Here is a 21,534-nt window from a genome sequence, read left to right on the forward strand (position 1 = left end):
TGGGAAAATTGGCTAGCCATAAGTAGAAAGCTGAAACTGGATCCTTTCCTTACTCCTTATACGAAAATTAATTCAAGATGGATTAGAGACTTAAATGTTAGACCTAATACCATAAAAACCCTAGAAGAAAACCTAGGTAGTACCATTCAGGACATAGGCATGGGCAAGGACTTCATGTCTAAAACACCAAAAGCAACGGCAGCAAAAGCCAAAATTGACAAATGGGATCTAATTAAACTAAAGAGCTTCTGCACAGCAAAAGAAACTACCATCAGAGTGAACAGGCAACCTACAGAATGGGAGAAAATTTTTGCAATCTACTCGTCTGACAAAGGGCTAATATCCAGAATCTACAAAGAACTCAAACAAATTTACAAGAAAAAAACAACCCCATCAAAAAGTGGGCAAAGGATATGAACAAACATTTCTCAAAAGAAGACATTCATACAGCCAACAGACACATGAAAAAATGCTCATCATCACTGGCCATCAGAGAAATGTAAATCAAAACCAAAATGAGATACCATCTCACACCAGTTAGAATGGCAATCATTCAAAAATCAGGCACCAACAGGTGCTAGAGAGGATGTGGAGAAATAGGAACACTTTTACACTGTTGGTGGGAATGTAAACTAGTTCAACCATTATGGAAAACAGTATGGCGATTCCTCAAGGATCTAGAACTAGATGTACCATATGACCCAGCCATCCCACTACTGGGTATATACCCAAAGGATTATAAATCATGCTGCTATAAAGACACATGCACACGTATGTTTATTGCGGCACTATTCACAATAGCAAAGAGTTGGAATCAACCCAAATGTCCATCTGTGACAGACTGGATTAAGAAAATGTGGCACATATACACCATGGAATATTATGCAGCCATAAAAAAGGATGAGTTTGCATCCTTTGTAGGGACATCGATGCAGCTGGAAACCATCATTCTTAGCAAACTATCACAAGAACAGAAAACCAAACACCGCATGTTCTCACTCATAGGTGGGAACTGAACAATGAGATCACTTGGACTCGGGAAGGGGAACATCACACATCGGTGCCTATCATGGGGAGGGGGGAGGGGAAAGGGATTGCATTGGGAATTATACCTGATATAAATGACGAATTGATGGGTGCTGACGAGTTGATGGGTGCAGCACACCAACATGGCACAGGTGTACATATGTAACAAGCCTGCACGTTATGCACATGTACCCTAGAACTTAAAGTATAATAAAAAAAATAATAATAAGATGTCCCATTAAGGTGTCATGTTGTACTTTCTTACTAGACTTTTTTGTAATAATTCTTTTTGTTGTTGCTATTCTTTTTTGTAATAATTACTTTTATTTTTTTTTTCTTTCGTGGAAGAATGGTGGTTTAGATTGTATGGATTTTAGAAACTCTTGAAAAGAATTGAAAGCCATTAGTAAGATCAATGTACCATTTGAGATTTTTTAAAAAGTATTTCAGCCTTCAAGAGCAATATTTTTAGAGTGAGTCTTATTTTGGAAATGGAATCTGTAAGGTTTCTAAATCGGGGGTTTCTATTTTTCACTAATTTCATCTTTTCTCTTGTTCAGCTCTTCTAATTTCTGTCTTTGACTGCTGAGCCACATTAAAAAAAGAAGGCACCATTATTGCTTACTAAGGAGATATCATATGGAAAGAATTCTCAGATCCTGATCTTGTCCAAGGAGTGGTGAAAGGGATGGCATCCCAAATGTTAGCTGTCCTTTATGGCCTTCTCTGCTCCTGGAGTCCAGAGGTTCTCCCTCTGTACCTTCTGACCTATCCAACATTGACTAGAGGGAAATTAGCTTATTCATTTCAGTGCCAGATGTGTGTGGAGTCCACCTTAGTTCTCTTCTTACTTAATCTCTTGAGCATTTGAGCTGTTTTTTTTTTTTTTTTTCCATCTGTAAAGTGAAGCAAAACTGTAAGTTTGAGGTAAGCATTAAATGAACAATGCTATACACTATAAATAAGGGACTTGAGGCATAGTGAGAGTTTTGTACCTGTTGAATTCCTTCTTCCTTATGTTATATTTACTTACACATGCAGGATATGTGTCTGCTTCATTTCTATAAACATTTTTATTGTTAAGTATAAGACAAATTCAAAAACCTAAAATAATTGTACAGTTTAATGAACTATTATGGATGAGTATTTTTTAAAACATTATCCATGTGAAACAGGCCCTCCCTTTATTAGGTGAGGTACACTCTGTGGTGAACAAGACAGGGTCCTGCTTTCACAGAGCTGATGATTCTGTAGCATCTGGTACTGCCAGAGATGAGACATAGGAATGAGAGAAATACATTTAATTTGGCTAAATTAACATTGACTCAAATCCAGCAAAAGACCTTGTTAGCAGAAGGTAGAGCTCTTTGTCCACTATGGTGTAGTTTGGGCATTACATGGATATTTGGGGTTGGCCATACAACCGTGAGATAACATGAGATTCCATGTCTCACTTCCATGGTTACGGAAGGACCAGCATGCTTTGTAGTTTTACGTCACAAAATGATTCAGAAAAATGCAGATGTTTACAAATCCTATTCTTGTCCCAGAAACCTTAAACTCCCACTTGAAAAGGAAATTCAAAATGTCAGGAATCCCTGGGGAGGAACTTCAACTTAGGATCTTGGCTCTGCTTGACTCTCACTCGGGTAGCCACCAGCAGTTGGGTGCAGTCCTGATAGAGATTAACGTAACTCAGCCTAGACTTCTTCCTTTCTGGGTTCCTCCCTTGTCATGTCCTCTGACTGTGACTCTACTGTGCGTCTCCTTGACCTGCTCCCCACTCTCTGGGTCTCTGGACTTGATAGCCTTGGTGAATTCTAACTGCTACCTCTGGGAGTTCCTCTGAACCTTACCACCCTACTCCCATTCACCTCTCTTGTTCTGTCCTATTTAGATATGACAACGCTGCAGGATAAATCTTCTGGAACTATCTCCCAGGCTCCATGCCTTATAACCAAAGGAGATGCTAACTTGCTTTGTTGTGTAGCCCCAGTCTGGGAGATCAGACAGTGGTTTCCACTAGCTTGGGGTTAACCATAGCGATGTCTTTTTATCCTCTCTGTTCTTGTTTCCTTGCTTGTTTTTTATGCTGATCCTTAAAAAATGTCATGAAACTGTGACATTATGACAATTAGCCCTTAGCACTGCTGTTTGGGACCAGATAAGGGAAGTTTCTGACATGAAGATTGGCTATGCGAGGACCATACTACCTGTCTCAGGTATCCTTCTTGGGCTCCCTGGCATTGTTGGTTAGTTTGCTCTGGACCTTGTCTGCCTAACAGGGCTTCGGCTATCTTGAGAGCAAGGACTGTGGCCATCTTTCTTCCCTGGAACCTGAGCACTGAGTGTTGTCACCTTTCCACTGTGTGTGGCAGCAGCAACCAGAGAAGGGCTGTGGGTTTGCCTGTTTTGTTGCCTGGCCATCATCCAGGAAGGCAGCCTCTGTTGTGTCATTAGAGTCGAGGCCCAACTACATGGTGCCTTTGAGAGAGCCCACTCTCATAAAGGAACTTTACAGAGAGATGCAGACGAATACTGTAATCTGGGTGTTGCACTCTTTTTAGCAAAGAGAAAAAAAGAAGATTGTTACTGTATCTAGAGTGTTGAAATTGACTTTAGCGTGTTCTTTATCAGTGGGACCCAAACATTTTAGCCTTTTATAGGCCTTTGGAGAAGTAAAAAGAAAGATGACTGTGGTCCTTGTTGTTATGATATCTGTGGTGTTGATAAAGGGACAAGGCCTAAAACAGCTATCCAGCAGCGATAGGGAGCCTGAGAAGTGCATGCTGGGACAGGCATTGTGGGCTGCAGATTGACAGGAGGGCAGGAAAGGCCCATAGAGATGGCAGAACATGAAGGTGTTGAGTTGGACCTTCACGAATGGGAGGAGTCATAGGGTAGAGAAGAGTGCTTTGGAGGAGACCATGGCCTGAGCAAAGCTAATACACACGGTGTGTTTGAGAAAACTGAGTAAAAGTAATATAACATTAGCCTTGAAAGGGCATGTGGGGCGGTAGGAATAGAGCAATGCTGAGAAGAAAGTAATCGAGAGGAAAGATTGCTACCGGGGCTGGCTTTTTGAGTAGCAAAGCTTAGGTCATTGTATTCTGCTCCTAAACTACTTCTGATTCATTTTTATAGATCTGTGCTAGCAGTTCATCCACAAAGAAGGATTTTTTAAATGATTCATGGTGCTAAGCAGTATATTCACACTGTATTTGAATACTTGACTTGGAATAAATATTGACATTAATAACAGTTTTTAAGGACGTTTCTGATTGATAATAGACATTTGAATTGCTGCTTGCTAGATTGACTCCACGAGCTGTGGCATTATGACAGCCCTTGGCATTGTTGTTTGGGACCAGTGTTTGGGACCTCTGTCATTAAGATTGACTGTGCTATAGCCACAAATGCTGTGAGCAATTGTCTGATCCATGGAGACCTGGTGTGTTAGTCCATTCTTACGTTGCTATCAGGAAATACACAATACTAAGTAATTTATAAAGAAGAGGTGTAATTGGCTCACAGGAGAAATTGAACTTTTCCATGTATTCGTTACTTGTATTTATTATTGTTGTGGCTTATTCTGTACTCTAGATCCTCTTTACAGGGATCTTCTGTACAGGTAGTTAGCCTTCCCTAATGAGTGTGAATTATGGGGCAATAATAGCTTATAACTAACCACAAACCAGGCCAAGGGACAGCTATTCCTATGGACTTGTTGATTAGATCAGTGGCTTTTATGTCTACTTAATGCACATCTGTCATAACTTTCTGTTTCTTATTTATTCTTCCCCTGACATCTATTGATTATGATGCATAATATGGTTTAGTAAGCTGCTAAGGAAACCATGTGATGGGTGGGATAATTTTTATTATCAGGAATTACAAATTCATAAGTATCATACTTGAAAACTTTGCATTTGTCATTAAAGAAGTTAAATACTACTCTACTTATTCACCAGCTCCTTATTCAAATACTTTGGCCTAGGGAAGACTGTGAGAGGTTATCAAGTTCATTTTTCTGCCATTAGGCAAAACCTAATCAAACGAGGCTGGAAGAGGCAGTAGAGAAATGTAAAGTATTGCCTCTCCCAGCCTCGTTTGATTAGGCTTTGACTAAGGGCAGAAAATGAACAGATGAAGAAATATTTCTCTGATTTGAGAGACTTCTTATAAAAAAAAAGAAAAAAGAAAACCAATGCCATCATGGTAGCAAAAGAGCATGAATGTATCATGATTGTTTTGAGCCTCTCAGAGAAAACGCATTATTTGGTATCTGCTGTTGCTAATCATCAACTAGTTTGTCCCTGTCTAATAAGATGCTGAGTCTATAAAGTATGGTGACTTCAGTAGTACTTGGAGCTTCCAAATTGCAAGGCATGTCTTGGGAGGAAGACGACAGCTTTTCCTCTTCTGCCAAATGGAGGCACTCTTCTCAGATACCTGTTGAAATGGTAGAGATGGTAGTCAAGGGAAACAACCCATCATTTGAGCCTCGATTTTATAAACAGTTTAGTAATACATATAGGTCAACTTCATTCCAGATACAGCCTGACAAGGAACCAGCTATGAAAAAGATAGCAGATGTCTAGAAGTTTCTTTTACGTTGATTAGTTGGTATACCCAGAGTGATGTGAAACATCTCCAGTGTTTCCCAAACTCCAGGGTCTAATAAATGCAGCTCATATTTTCTCCTACCCTCTTTTACCCAAGTCATATTTAAAAGTTTTCTTTCTGTCAAATTTTAAATTTATAATTTTTTAGTTGAACAGTTTTAAGTATATTAAAATATTATAACTCACTTTTAGACTTTTAGAATGTTTTTATTCCTTATAACTCTACAGCTGACACAATGGCCATTATTATTACTTTGATTTTTAATGCCATTGTTAGAAGAAATGGTTTTTACGTAGTGTGATCACAGGTTATACTCTGTATTGTAACTCAGATTTTTTTCACTGAACATTAAATCCTAAAATATTTTCCTAACTCGTGGTATAGTCTTGATAATGTTAATAGCAGCAAAATCATTTTCCATTAAGTGAACATAACTCCTTAACCATTGCCTATTGTAGGACATGTCCATAGCTTCTAACTCATTGTATCATAGTATTCATTGAAGCTATGTTTATGTTATAATACATGCATTCATAGAGCCATCAAGTATTTGCAAGTGAAAAGCAGATTTAAGTAGAAGGAAACAGAACAAAGCGGTGTAATCATCTAAAATAGTTCACTTAGTCATAGCTGAAAAAGTTCCTCTGCCACGTCTGTGACTTGAGAGGAAAAAACAAATCCCATATTTTATATTTGTAGGTAAAGTTTTTTTTGTTTTGTTTTGTTTTTGTTTTGTTTTTTTGAGATGGAGTCTTGCTCTGTCACCCAGGCTTAAGTGCAGTGGTGCGATATCAGCTCACTGCAACCTCTGCCTCCCGGGTTCAAGCGATTCTCCTGTTTCAGCCTCTTTAGTAGCTAGGGCTACAGGAGTGTGCCACCACACCTGGCTAATTTTTTTTATTTTTAGTAGAGACGAGGTTTCACCATGTTGGCCAGGCTGGTCTCTAACTCCTGACCTCAAGCAATCTACCTGCCTTGGCCTCCCAAAGTGCTGGGATTACAGGTGTGAGCCACTGTGCCTGGCCATAGGTAAGGATTTGAAGAGTTAGAGCTGAAGTCCCACTTGGGGTGGAGAGCTGGAACTGATGCTGTTTGAAGTTAGAACTCTTGGGACACCACACTCTTGGTAAGGGCAGTAGGAACTTCCTCCCACCTGGCTTGTTCCTCAGGCCTGAGGTGTACAAACAGAAAGTCCAGAGGAAGATTTGCTTCTAGGACTGGTTCTCCATCTTTATTGTGTATATGATCTTGGCCAAGTCACTGTATTTCTCTGGGCTAGTTCCATCTTCCATGAAAACAGAGGCATCACATCAGATCTAAAATACTTGGCAATATTCTCACTTCTGTGACTTGTAGACAGCCTATCAGCTCAAAACTACTCTGAGTGGTCTGGAATTATGGGGAATTAATATGACTTACTGGGTGGAAGAAACTTAATTCTGATGGGGACAGAGATGGGCAGAAGGCTCCAACATTTAATGTTGCTTTAAAACATTTTTATGCCTTTCTTGATATTTCATTTTTACTGTTAAGTCAGCATATCTTTCTGAATTAGAAATCTAGCTGTAAGTAGAGATGTTTTTCATTCATTGAAAGCACAAAGGATGTCTTGGTGGATGGCTGCGACTTTTCTGCTAATTCAACCCCTGACCACCTAGGAACCTGCCACTTGCATTTATAACATTGGTCGTGACAGTTAGGTGTGTTGACATGTGAAGCAGACACCTGGGTAGATTAACAAGGCATGAGGAACTTGAATTGTTGCAGTTAATAGACCAACTATTATATAGATAGTCATATTATAGCCAAAGTTTCCAGTTTAGTCCTTGTTTCCAAAGGAAATTCCTCTCATGATGTGAAGATATGCAGGTCTGTTACTTAACCCTCTCAGTACCTGTGTCCCTTCTGATGAACCTCAGTGTCAGTCATTCTTTCTTTCTCCCCTTCCCACCTCCCACCACCCCCTCTCCCCCCACCACACACACACAGAGACACACACACACACACACACACCACACACACACACACACCACACACACACACACACACACACACACACACGAGATGCTGGTGACCAGGTTGATAATCCTTGATACAAATGGAAGGAATACTAGATTCATTCATTTCAGGGCTACTCAACTGTAGTTTCAGATCAACCCCTTAGCAGCCCCATGGCCTTGGATAAGTTAGCAAATCCCTCTCTTTTCTCTTCTGAAAAATGAGGACTTTGGCCAGAGAATCTCCAAGAATCACAAAATTATACTTTCAGAAGAGTAAGACCTGACACATAAATACATGCCTGGCCCCAGGCATACCGATAAAACAACACGTGCTGCTTGTTTGTGGAACTTTCTTGTCTCTTGTCCCTTTCTGCACACCTCATCATTTGCTCTCGCTCCTTCCATATCCCCAGCATGTGGCACCCAGTAGACTTCTGCTGCCACTGCTGGCCTGGTCCCTTGCAGGAATAGTTAGCAGTTTCTCAGCCACCTCTTCCACTTGTTTGTATTCTAGCCATCTTTCAGCATGCAGGTTAAACGGCTTCTCCATGAAGCCACATAGATCCCCTCATCTAGCCTTAATCTCTTCCACCTACTATTCCATAGCACTTTATCTTGTTTCTTAAATTCAGGTTATTTATTACTTCCTCTTTTGTGGATACAAATATTTCCTCTACTGGATTGTAGTTCCTCTGAGGGTTTAATTTGTATCCCAATGCCTGGTATATTTGTTGAATGAATGAATAAATGAATGAGTGGGGAGTTAGTAAGCGACTAAATAAATTAATTAATTGTATTCCCCCTCGGTACTATGCCATTCACTAGTAGACCCTCTGAGTTCTGCTTTTCTCATCATTCCCTTAGGCCCTCTTTAGATAACTAGCTTCTTAATTTCTGGTTAATTAATGAAGAGATTGTTAATGGCTGATACACTGATATGTTGCTGCTTAAAAAATTTGTGTCTTAATAGCAGATCCAAAGAGATGACTCTTTAGTTCAGATAATGGACTAGAAGAGGATTATGGAATGTGTGGATGTAGTCAGGGATAGGGGGCTTCCATCTACCAAAGGTGATGGTCTCAGCCTGTGTAGAAAGCTGGTCCAAGTTACATGTATTAACTTTTAATTTATAATGCAAAACAAAAATTCTCCATAGAACAGCAAGTCCTAGCCCCTTTGGCACCAGGAATTGGTTTCATGGAAGCCAGCTTTTCCATGGACTTGAGGGGTGGATGGTTTCAGGATGAGTCAAGCACATTACATTTATTGTGTACTTTATTTCTGTTACATTGTAATATATAATGAAATATTATAATTATATCACTCACCATCATGTAGACTTGGTGGGAGCCCTGAGCTTGTTTTTCTGCAACTAGATGGTCTCATCTGGGGTTGATGGGAGACAGTGACAGATCATCAGGCATTAGATTCTCATAAGGAGCATGCAACCTAGATCCCTTGCATGCACAATTCGTAATAGGGTTTGTGCTTCTATGGGAATCCAGTGTTGCCAGTGATCTGACAGGAGGTGGAGCTCAGGTGATAATGAGAGTGATGGGGAGCAGCTATAAGTACAGATGAAGTTTTGCTTGTTCGCTCACCCAGTACTCACCTCCTACTGTGTGGCCCAGTTCCTGGCAGTCCACAGACTAGTATCAGTCCATGGCCCAGGGGTTTGGTACTCCTGCCATAGAACACTTAATAATTGTGGCAAAGTTGACAGTCAGCTGTCATCTCTTTCTTGCCTTGCAAATATTCTTTCCATTCAACAGCAGTGTTTTAACTTTTGCTATGTGGATCATCAATCCGTAAGCTACACTCAAGGCAGAAGACTGAGGTTCTCCTAAAAAATGATAATTGGGTCATCTTAACCTCTTACACAGAATCTTCCTATAGGACAGGTGGGCGGTGTTCAAAGGCTCCCCATGTTTACTCCTGAGGATGCAGTGATGGTTTTTGTTTGTTTTTTTACAGACAGGGTCTCACTCTGTCACTCAGGCTGGAGTGCAGTGGCACAATCGTGGCTCACTGCAGCCTTGAATTCCTGGGTGCAAATGATCCTCTCACTTCAGCCTCCCAAGTAGCTGGGACTACAGGCATGCACGACCACATGCACCTAATTTTTAAAAAATTTTTGTAGAGATGGGGTCTTGCCATGTTGCCCAGGCTGGTCTCAAACTCCTCACCTCAAGCAATCCTGCCTTGGCCTCCCAAGGTGCTGGAATTACAACTGTGAGCCATTGTGCTTGGTAGTTGTGGTATTTTAAAGTGAGAAATGGAGATGAGAGAGACTCGTAGGATGTCTCTACTAATGGATCAGCACAGGCTTTCTTGTCTCTTCAGATTATATGGTGAATGGCCTCACCTCATCCAAACACACAATGCTGATACCTCTGCCTCCCCTACTACCATGCACCGTTCCTTTCCTATAATGTATATTAAAATAGACGACAGATGGTAAAGAGCAAAGCCGATTCTGTAAGCCTTGTTTTGTGAGTGCTTGATCTTTTATTTCAGTCACTGTGCAGTTTTCTGTGGATTATGTTTCTCGTATTCTAGAAGACCAAGTATATCTAAATAATTTGGTATAATGCCCAACAGAAGATTGTGGGTGAACTGACACTGAATAAATGATTTACAATGAGAGAATGGAGATTTACAAATATGACAGCCAAGGAACCAGGGCAACAGTTAACTTGAGCAGTTGGCCCCAAGAGGAAATTTCTTGGTGTCCTGGCAGAAGAGAGCCAGTGGTCTGTGTCGGTACCACAACTATCTCCTTCCTTCTTTTCTCTTCTGTCCACACCCTTGCATGTCATGCGAAGGACTAAAACGTGGTTGGATTGGCCATTCCAGATCATGTTGTTAAGTTCTATAAAGGTCATGACCTGGGTCATTGTAGAAACAGATAGCAGTTTTTTTCATCTGTTTCCAGAATACAGTGTGCTCAGATAAGCAGGCACTCAAGGTTAGTATCTCTGCATCTGTGGTGTTTGGTATTTAAAGAATCAATTTAAACACCTTTTATTCAAAGAATAATCTTAATGTTCTTTGGAGGTTAAAGAATTTCAAGTATACTTGGGATTTAAGGAGTAGACAAAAAGTAAAAGAAGTAGATTTCTCATGGCTTAAATGTCTGGTGATGAAAACATAACTGCTTTCTAATATTTTAATGTTCTTCCTGTGGTAATTCCAGAATGCATTCATTGTAGTTCTGTGCCATTAAGTGCTGGCACAAAGGAATTGTTGATAATAACCCAACCTGGGCACATTTCCCAGCCTGTAAGTTGATTTACGGTTACAGATTCTCTGCGCATGTTCATCACTCCCTACCCCCAAAGAGTATCATTTTTGAAGGAACTTGAAAAATAACATTAGTGGCATTTGAAAGGATAACATTAGAAAATTGTCTGTTTTTATGTAATATCTATTATATTGACTACTACCTATTTTATCGTTCTGCTGTCTGAATTTTAGACTTCCATGTAGAATTCATTTGTAGTTTGGCTTGGTTTAGTTTTTATCCAGAGAGACATAGAAATGTGGTTTACTGTTACTTTTGAGGATGAGCTCTATTAGTAAAGAAATATGTGGCCCATAATAACCCATTACTGTCTATGTGGAACCTACAATACACTCCTCCATCACTTTACATAAAGAACTAACAGAATGCCAAGTGTAGGAAAATTTGCTGTAGGTTTTACACCTCAGCCTTCTAAGTTTCAGTTTGATTCAGTCTGAGAAAGGCCTAGTAAATCAAGGAAAGAGAAGGGCTGCCTTGTGAGGCTGTATTACACTGCCACGAGAAGAGCATGGGAAAGACTGGCTCCATGACTCAATTACCTTTCCCTGGGTCCCTCCCACAACATGTGGAAATTCTGGGAGACAAAATTCAAGTTGAGATGTGGGTGGGGACACAGCCAAACCATATCATTTTGCCCTGGCCCCTCTAAATCTCATGTCCTCACATTTCAAAACCAATTATGCCTTCCCAACAGTCCCCCAAAGTCTTATTTCAGCATTAAAGTCCACAGTCCAAAAGAGGCCAGGTGTAGCAGCTTGTATTAGTTCTTTTTCATCTGAGGCAAGACAAGTCCCTTCTACCTATGAGCCTGTAAAATCAAAAGCAGGCTATATACAGTAGAGGTGCAGGTATTGGGTGAATACAACCATTCCAAATGGGAGAAATTGGCCAAAACAAAGGGGTTACAGGGCCCATGCAAGTCTGAAATCCAGTGGGACAGTCAAATTTTAAAGCTCCAAAATGATCTCCTTTGACTCCAGGTCTCACTGATGCAAAAGGTGGGTTCCCATGGTCTTGGACAGCTCTGCCTCTGTGGCTTTGCAGGGTATGGCCTCCCTCCTGGATGCTTCCATGGGCTGGCATTGAGTGCGGCTTTTCCAGCCACACAGTGCAAGCTGTCAGTGGATCTACCATTCTGGGGTCTCAGGATAGTGGCCCTCTTCTCACAGTGCCACTAGGCAGTGACCCAGTAGGGACTCTGTGTGGGGTCTTTGACCCCACATTTCCCTTCAGCACTGCCCTAGCGAAGGTTCTCCATGAGGGCCCCACCCCTGCAGCAAACTTTTGCCTGGGCATTTAGGCATTTCCATACATCTTCTGAAATCTAAGCAGGGGTTCCCAAACCTTAATTCTTGACTTCAGTGCACGTGTAGGCTCAACACCACATGGAAGCTGACAAGGCTTGGGGCATCCACCCTCTGAAGCCACACCTGAGTTCTATGTTGGCTCCTTTCAACCATGGCTGGAACAGCTGGGACACAGGGCACCAAGTGCCTAGGCTGCGCACAGCACAGGGACCCTGGACCTGGCCCATGGAACCACTTTTTCCTCCTGGGCCTCCAGGCCTGTGATAAGAGGGGCTGCTGTGAAGGTCTTTGACATGGTCTGGAGACATTTTCCCCATGGTCTTGGGGATTAACGTTAGGCTCCTTGCTACTTATGCAAATTCTGGCAGCCAGCTTGAATTTCTTCTCAAAAAATGGGTTTTTATTTTCTACTGCATCATCAGGCTGCAAATTTTCTGAACTTTTATGCTGTTTCCCCTTTAAAACAGAATGCTCTGAATAGCACACAAGTCACCTTTGGAATGCTTCGCTGCTTAGAAATTTCTTCCCCTAGATACCCTAAATCATCTCTCTCAAGTTCAAAGTTCCACAAATCTAGGGCAGGGGAAGTATGCCACCAGTCTCTTTGCTAAAACATAATAAAAGTCACCTTTGCTCCAGTTCCCAACAGGTTCCTTGTCCCCATCTGAGACCACCTCAGCCTGGACCTTATTGTTCATATCACTATCAGCATTTTTGTCAAAGCCATTCCAAACTTTCTCACATTTTTCTGTATTCTTCTGAGCCCTCCAAAGTGTTCCAGCTTCTGCCTGTTACCCAGTTCCAAAGTCGCTTCCACATTTTCGGGTATCTTTTCAGCAACACCTACTCCTGGTACTAATTTACTGTATTAGTTCATTTTAATGCTGCTGATAAAGACATACCACAAACTGGGAACAAAAAGAGGTTTAATTTGATTTACAGTTTCACATGGCTGATGAGGCCTCAGAATCATGGCGGGACGTGAAAGGCACTTCTCACATGGCAGTGGCAAGAGAAAAATGAGGAGGAAGCAAAAGTGGAAACCTCTGATAAACCCGTCAAATCTTGTGAGACTTATTCACTGTCACAAGAATAGCAGGGGAAAGACTGGCCCCCATGATTCATGGGTCCCACCCACAACACATGGGAATTCTGGGAGATAAAATTTTCGTTGCGATTTGGGTGGGGACACAGTCAAACCATATCATGGCTCATGCCTATAATCCCAGCATTTTGGGAGGCTGAGGTGTGCAGATTGCTTGAGCCCACAAATTTGAGACCAGCTCTGGCAATATGGTGAAATGCAGTCTCTACAAAAAATATTTCTGAAAATTAGCTGGGCATAGTAGTGCACTTCTGTAGTTACAGCTGCTTGGGAGGCTTAGGTGGGAGTATCGCTTGAGCCCAGGAGGTTGAGGCTGAAGTGAGCCATGATCATGCCACTGAACACCAGCCTGGGTGACAAAGCAAGACCCTGTTTCATAAATAATTCAAAGGATGGTGAAGAGTTGAGGATTTGTTCAGTACCTCCAAAAGAATATTCTTTACAACTTGAAATAAGCATGAGGACTTTGATTCCACTATCTGTCCATTCCATGAAGTCTGAAACCTAGAAGCAATTTTTTCTAAAAATTTTTTCTGATTATAGAAGTAATATCTTAATTGTAGAAAATATTGTTGAGCACAGTAAATAAAATAACCTGTAATCCTATATCATAGAGATAATTGTTACAATAATCATAACTGTTATCATTGTGAATCAAACTTTATTTTGTGTGTTTATATATCTAGATATTTATTTCTAGTTGTGTATATAGTAATTGATTTTTAGAATTGAAATTGTATTGTTTTTATGCCTACATTAAGAACATTTCCTCATTGTCACGTACACCTGTGAAATATCCATCATTTAGATGAACCATAAATTTCTGTGTCCTATTTTTGATTATTTAAGGTTATCTCCCAGTTTTTCCTTCTATACGTAATAGAGCAATGAAAAGAGCCTGGTATGTAAACATTTATGTGAAAATTTCTAGTTATTTTATTATGGACAATGACTAAAACTGGAATTTTTGGGTGAAAGCTCCTGATAGTTTTAAGGATTTTTGAAACATATTGCCAGATTGTCCTCCAGAAGAGCTCCCATTGTCTTCCCATATCACCATTGTCTTCCCACATCATCATTGTCTTACCAGCTTGCCCAGTGCTGTGTATATCAGGCATTTTACTCTACAAATGATGTTCCCTTCACCATCCCTGCCTTGGTTAAAGCCTTAACATTTCTTCACTGGTTTACATCAACAACCTCTAGCCTTGACTGTCTCCAAGCACTTTCCACGTTTCCAGTGTGATCCTTCTTACATAGGAATTTATCACATCGGTGGCTCCTTTGTAGCCTTTACATTAACTCACATATCCTAGCATATATGTAGAACTTTTGGGGATTTGAATAGTCCTGACCTCCCCAACCTCATCTGGAGATAATTGCCTGCCTACAGTCTGGGCTTCATTCCTGTTAAAATATGGTAGAAGCCCTCTAATCTGAGGCAAGATTTTTAAATTTAAAAATGTTGGCTAAAATAATGAGAGATTATTGTCTTAAAATATTTATTTTACATACATCTCTTAAAATGTTTATTTTAACTTAAAACATATAGCTGGACATTGTTCACCAATCTTTTGATGTAGGAGCAAGACCTTTCCTTTGGATGTGGTTCCACCCATTGGAATCTACTCATTGGAATCCCATGTCATTTTTCTTGTGTAACCACACCTATAATATGTCACTTGTAAGTTCCAGTTTGGGATTCTTTTAAACAGAGTGAATACAAGGGCAAAATTTTTCCAGGTTGTTATGATTTATTTTCCAGTCTTGTATGGCTGCCTCACTCCTAATTTGACAGTAATTTTTTGGGACCTAGTCTTTTTGGGGCTATTCTATCTAGTTTTATAGAAGTAGTAAGTCTTTTGGTTCACATTCATATTCCATTGGTTTCTATAATATGATTAAGTTGTGTGATTATAATGCCAAGCACAACTAGCACAAACATATTGAGAACCAACATAAATAACCTTTGGCACGCATGCCTCTCAACTGGGAAAGCATAAATCCCCCCAGCATACTGTAGAGACTCCTTCAGGTTGAGAGCACTTGACTTGGCATGGGTACTGGTGAGCACATCTTTCAGAAGGAGTGGAGAATATTTGTTAATTTAGGAGTTGGTTCAGTGGAAGCCAGTGAAAGAAGTTTCTGTTGTGTTTACAGTACCCTAAATATGTCGTGGTCTCTCCCTTCTTTATCTTCAGCCTGCTGCTTGCTCTGAGATCCTTGCAAACTGAACTCCAGCATCCTAACTTAATGCAGGAAGTTTTCTCTTTCATAGCCCCTCCCCTTCCAGCTAGCTGTTCCTCTTGTGTGCTCATGTACCACCACATGCTTTTCTCTGTTTAAGTGCCTATTGTAATTTATTTGCTTAAAGTCTCCCTAGATTAGACTGTGAGTCCAGTGAGACGAGGGGTCTTATCCTTTACCTCTGACTCCCTAGCTTCTGACACAGTCTTGGCTCTTAGAAAATATTGAGTAAATGAAAATGAATTTCTTTAGCAAGTGGTATAAGCTAAAAACATACATATCATATATCCTAATTCTAAGACACATTCAGTGTCCCTGAAATTAGAACAGGACTTACAGTAAGTGTGTTCACTTTCTCAGCAGCCGTTACTCAATTGATGGTAGGTCTTAAAAATCAAAGAAATGAGAGGGCATGTGAAAAAAAGCTCAACATCACTGATCATTAGAAAACTTCCATTCAAACCCCCAGTGATATACCATCTCACACCAGTCAGAATGGCTATTATTAAAAAGTCAAAAAATAACAGATGCTGGCAAGGTTGTGGAGAAAAAGGAACACTTAAACACTGTTGGTGATAGTGGAAATTAGTTCAGCAATTGTGGGAGACAGTGTGGCAATTCCTTGGAGATCTAAAGACAGAAATACTGTTCGACCCAGCAATTCCATTACTGGGTATATGCCTAAAGGAATATAAATCATTCTGTTGTAAAGACACATGCATGCCTATGTTCATTGCAGCACTATTCACAATAGCAAAGACATGGAATCAACTGAAATGCCCATCAGTGGCGGACTGGATAAAGAAAGTGTGTACATATACACCATGAAATACCATGCAGCCATAAAAAACAATGAGACCATATCCTTTACAGGGACATGGATGGAGCTGGATGACATTATCCTTAGCAAGCTAATGCAGGAACAGAAAACCAAATACCACATGTTCTCACTTATAAGTGAAAACTAAATGATGAGAACACTTGGACACGTGGACACATAGAGGGAAACAGCACACACTGGGACCTTTGAGAGGGTGGAGGGTGGGAGGAGGGAGAGGATCAGGAAAGTAATAAGTACTAGGCTTAATACCTGGGTGATGAAATAATCTGTACAACAACCCCCCATGACACAAGTTTACCTATGTAATCTGCACTTGTACCCCTTTAGTTGAAAATAGAAGTTAAAAAAAAATGTTAGATCACCTCAGGGACAACTAAACTTTAGTGAGCATAGTTGCTGATGTGGCAGTGTTCTTCCATGAGCACTTCTCCATGTTTCTGTCAGAATCTCCTTTCTGGGCCTTCAGTAACCCGTGCAGCATTCTTTGATTTCTAATTCCTAAGGGTGGCTCCGAGTAGGGAGGTTGTGTAGCCCCATGGTTGTGAGCATGAAGACTGGAGGTCAGATGTAGGCCCTGCCTCTTAGGCAAGTCAGGTCCTCAGTTTTCTCATCTATAAAATGGAGAAAGTCATGACTTTGGGATGATGCATGAAACCACTTAGAGCTGCTTGGCGTGCAGTATACCTTCAATATATTCTAGCAGTTGCTGTTGCTATTGTGAAACCAAAGAGTTCATAGAAGTGATCCTGTAAATAATATAATCAAAGAAGGATTCATAAGGTGCTTCTATAAATAACATCATTTCTGTCACACACTCATTGCGAAGAATTCGAGGAGAAAGTACTAGTGGGTAGATGTTGATTCTGGAATCTACCTTTTAACAACTGTAATATGTCTGGGATATTTTCTTCATTTAGCCTTGATTTCTGTACCTATAAAATGGGATAGTAATAATGCAAAACTTAGGGGGTTATTAAGCATAGCAAATTATAGGATACATGTAAAGCACAGCTCCTGGCAGATAATAACTGCTCAGTAAATGTTAGTTATCTCTGGCAATTATAATTCACAGTCACAGACTTGGGTATGAAAAATAGAGCTTTATTTGTCTGTAACTGAATGTTTCTCACCTCTTGAATTTCCATTTCCACTGATGACAGAAAACTAAGTCTTGCCAATTTATGATAAATTCAGCGACTTTCAGGCTTTTTTTCTTAATCTCTAGTTTGAATAAATACTCAGTTGATTTTGGATTCTTTCCTTTTGCTTTCTCCCAAAGGGTGAGGTCCTGGGGAGCAGGTGTTTTTCTGATATCCATATGCTTCTGTTCAGATGTAGGGCTCCTATTGGTCTTTGGCCCTGCTGTGTGCACAACTGAAAGTTTTCATTTCTCTTCTGTCTCCTGGGATCCTTCAGGGTCCTACAGATCCCTTTGGTTCCCTGAAGTCTGGTTCACCCGCCTAATCACTGACACTTTGGGGGAAACTCTCAGTGTTCTCTAGCACCTCACAGGAGAGCCAAGAAGATGTAAGACAGCCTCCATTCATTTCCTTGCCCACACTGTGCAGCCATAGCTCCTCCATCCCTCAGGCCCCTGCTGGGTGCTGAGATTTTCTCAGAGCTGCTACTTTCCTGGATTTCCCAGGCACAGGCATCTGCTGGAACTTACCTGGTGTTTGTCACCTGAGGATTCATCTCTTATCCACCTGGGCTTGACTTAGTGTGGAGTGGGAATGAAGAGTGCTGTTTCCTTCTTAGAAACCCACAAGAGCATGTAACTGTTACTCTTTGTGTTAGTTTTCTATCACTTCCTAACAAATTACCACACATTTTGCAGCACAAAATAGCACAAGTTTATTATCTCATAGTTCTCTAGGTCAGACATCCAGCTTGACTCTGCTGACATCTCTGTATCAGGTGGCACAGGGTCAAAACCAAGGCCCACTTCGAAGCTCATCAGGTGGTTGGCAGTTTCTTGCCATTGTGGGACTGAGATCTGTTAGCTGGCTGTCTGTGGCAGGTCATTCTCAGTTTCTAGAGGCTGTTCATGTTCCTTGGTCCATGGCGCTCTTCCTCCATCTGCAAAGCTAGCAGTGGTGGGTTGAGTCCTTCTTATGGTTTGAATCTCTCCAACCTTCCCTTCTGCCTCGTCTTTTTTGCCTTCCTCTTCCAATGCATCTCTCTCAGTGACTCTTCTGGCCTTCCTCTTCTGCTTTTAAGGACTCAGGTGATTATATTAGGCCTACCCTCATAATTTCCCTGTCTTAAAGTCAGCTCATTAGTAATCTTAAATCATTCTGCAAAGTTCCTTCACTGCAGTACCTGGGTTAGTGGTTCACTGAATAACCAAGGAACGGAAAACCCTGGGGGTGTGTGTATGTGTGCACATGTGTGTGTTTCTTTAGAATTCTGCCTGACACACTCTTACTCCCAAACTTCCACAACTTTCTCTCATCCACAAGTAGGGGGATAAACTGGCTTGGCATATATTCCTTGAAAACGATTGCTTCTGCTAGAACTTCAGTTTTGGAACCTAAGCACTTTTAAAAGTGTCAAACTATTTCCTCTACGGCAAACCTGAAGATGCGTTGGATATCTAGAAATAAAACCAATATTTTTCTCTGTTATAGCCTGTGTACCCCATGGGCAATGGGTACAAAGAGGTCTCCCCATCTCTTCGGGTGGTGGCTAAAGGGTAAAGGGCCTTCTGAAGGCATGCCAGTTCAGTTAATCAAATGTTTATTGATTATTCTGTTGGCAGTGCTGTGGGAGATCCTGCCCTCACTGAATTTGTAACCTAATAGGGGTGAATGTCATTTAAATACATACTTGTAATAAGTGCAGAATATGAGAAGACTGGGGAATATGCAGTGTTGTCAGAGCCTATAGGAGGAGGCTGGGACTTCCAATTGAGAGGTTAAAGCTTTTTTTTTTTTTTTTTTTTTTTTTTGGCTTAAAGACAAGCTTTGAAGAATGGGTGGGTTTCAAGAAATAATTTTACATATTTGCCATCTACTATGTACTTCTATACTGGATTTCACTTAGTAGTCACAGTTCCTTTTTTGTGGCAGAGATTATACTGTTTGTGTTACAGATGTGGGAGCTAAGCCTGAGAGACTTGGCTCAAAATCAGATTCTAGTCACTGACTGACACAGATTGAACCCAGCTTCACCAACTCTAAATCAAAACCATGCAGAGAGAACTGTGTGAGTGAAGACAGTGAGATGGGCTAGTGTATCATGCAGAGCTAGCCTCCAGGGTGGCTGACCATGATCCCCAGCTACAGTACTCACACCTTTGTGTAGTTTCCTCCCAAACTGAATAGGAATGGCCTGCATAACCAATAAGATGTAGAAATAATGATGTGTGGGTCTGAGGCTAGGTTATAACAGATATTGCAGCTTGCTTTACTGGATCTATCATTCCAAGGGAAAATAGCCACCATGTTGTGAGGACATTTAAACATCTTTTTGGGGAGGTCCAAGTGGCAGGACTATGCAAGAGCCATCATGAAAGCAGCTATTCCAGTTTCAGTCAAGTCTTCAGATGATTACAGTCCAAGGCAGCAACATGACTATACGTTCATGGGAGCCTCAGAGCTAGAACCACCCCAGTTAAGCTGCACTCAGAATCCTGACCCTCAGAAACTGTGTGAAATAATCAGTGTTTATTATTGTTTTAAGCCATTGTGTTCTGGGCCAATTTGTTTCACAGTAATAGATAGCTAATACAGTATGGGGTTTAAAAGAGTAATTTTATTTAAATAATGTTGAACAGATTGTAAATAACTTGCCTGCCAGACTAAAAACCATATTTTTTATTCTGATGGCATGGGGAAGCCACTGAAGGGTTTTGAACAGTAGAGTACTTGGAAAAATAGACTATTGGAGAGTCTCTTGCATATAGAATATTTACAAATTAAGTGAATTCCATGTCATTTGGGCCTGGAGAGGAGTCACTAAGAAATTAAATACCCCCCAAATACTTCTGCTTCATCTTTTCTGGTCTGAAAATCTTAAAATATGTATCTGCCTTCTTTTACAATTCTAGGAATTGTGTTTCATTTTAAATCTTTTTCTAATTAGTGGAGATTTTCCTACTTCTAGCATTCATACAAGATTAGAGCCCATGAAAGATAAAACAACTTGTTCCAAGAGTATGCCGGGGCAAATCTGTGGGTTACCAGCAGGATAAAGTGTAGATGGTGTATACGTATGATGATTACATTTCAGCCAAACACAGACATAGCAAGGAAAAGTGTGTAGTAGAAAAATTCTGATCTTGAGCCTCTGTTCTCTAGCCTTCTAGTGGAGTCAGATTATGAGGGGGATTTAATTGCCAGCAAGACCTTGATGTTAATTCAGCTGCCAAAAAAGGAATTGCTCATGATTCACCAGGCTACCCAGGAGAAATTGGGTGACACATCCTGAGTCTCTGAGACCTTTAGGTCTTGGATGGCCTTTACCTAATCCTGGTCACTGAACCACTATGGCCTCTAAGCCACAACCTTTTTGGAAGAGTGATCTGGGTGTGATGAATACTTTCTTTTGAAGTAGATTTCCTAAATCCAGGTTTAGAGGAGGTAGTCTAAAGTGGCTCCACATCTTTGGATTTTGCTTGAACCTTGTAAGGACTGACAGATCTCCTATAAAAATGTTGTTTATAGCCGGGCACGGTGGCTCACACCTGTAATCCCAGCACTTTGGGAGACTGAGACGGGTAGATCACCTGAGATCAGGAGTTCAAGATCAGCCTGGCCAACATGGTAAAACCCCACCTCTACTAAAAATACAAAAGTTAGCCAGGTGTGGTGGTGCGTGCCTGTAATCCCAGCTACTCAGGAGACTGAGGCAGGAGAATGGCTTGAACTCTGGAGGCAGAGGTTACAGTAAGCCGAGATTGCGCCACTGCACTCCAGCCTGGGCAACAGAGTGACACTTCATCTAAAAAAAAAAAAGTTGTTTGTGAAGATGACCTTTCTGTATCATGGGTGCACTTGGCCTTGCAGGTGACCTCAGAGACTGTCATGCCTGTTTTGCTTTGCTTGGAGTTCATAGGCAGAATGATACAGTGGAAA

The 21,534-nt window shown here is 40.9% G+C and overlaps 1 protein-coding gene across 2 annotated transcripts in view; it reads left to right on the top strand.

Moving 5' to 3' along the window:
* TMEM108 (transmembrane protein 108) overlaps positions 1-21,534 on the top strand; it is a 354,460-nt gene that overhangs the window by 54,856 nt on the left and 278,070 nt on the right. The window lies entirely within an intron of this gene.

Source organism: Rhinopithecus roxellana, chromosome 1 (assembly GCF_007565055.1).
Source record: "Rhinopithecus roxellana isolate Shanxi Qingling chromosome 1, ASM756505v1, whole genome shotgun sequence".
Classification (NCBI taxonomy): domain Eukaryota; kingdom Metazoa; phylum Chordata; class Mammalia; order Primates; family Cercopithecidae; genus Rhinopithecus; species Rhinopithecus roxellana.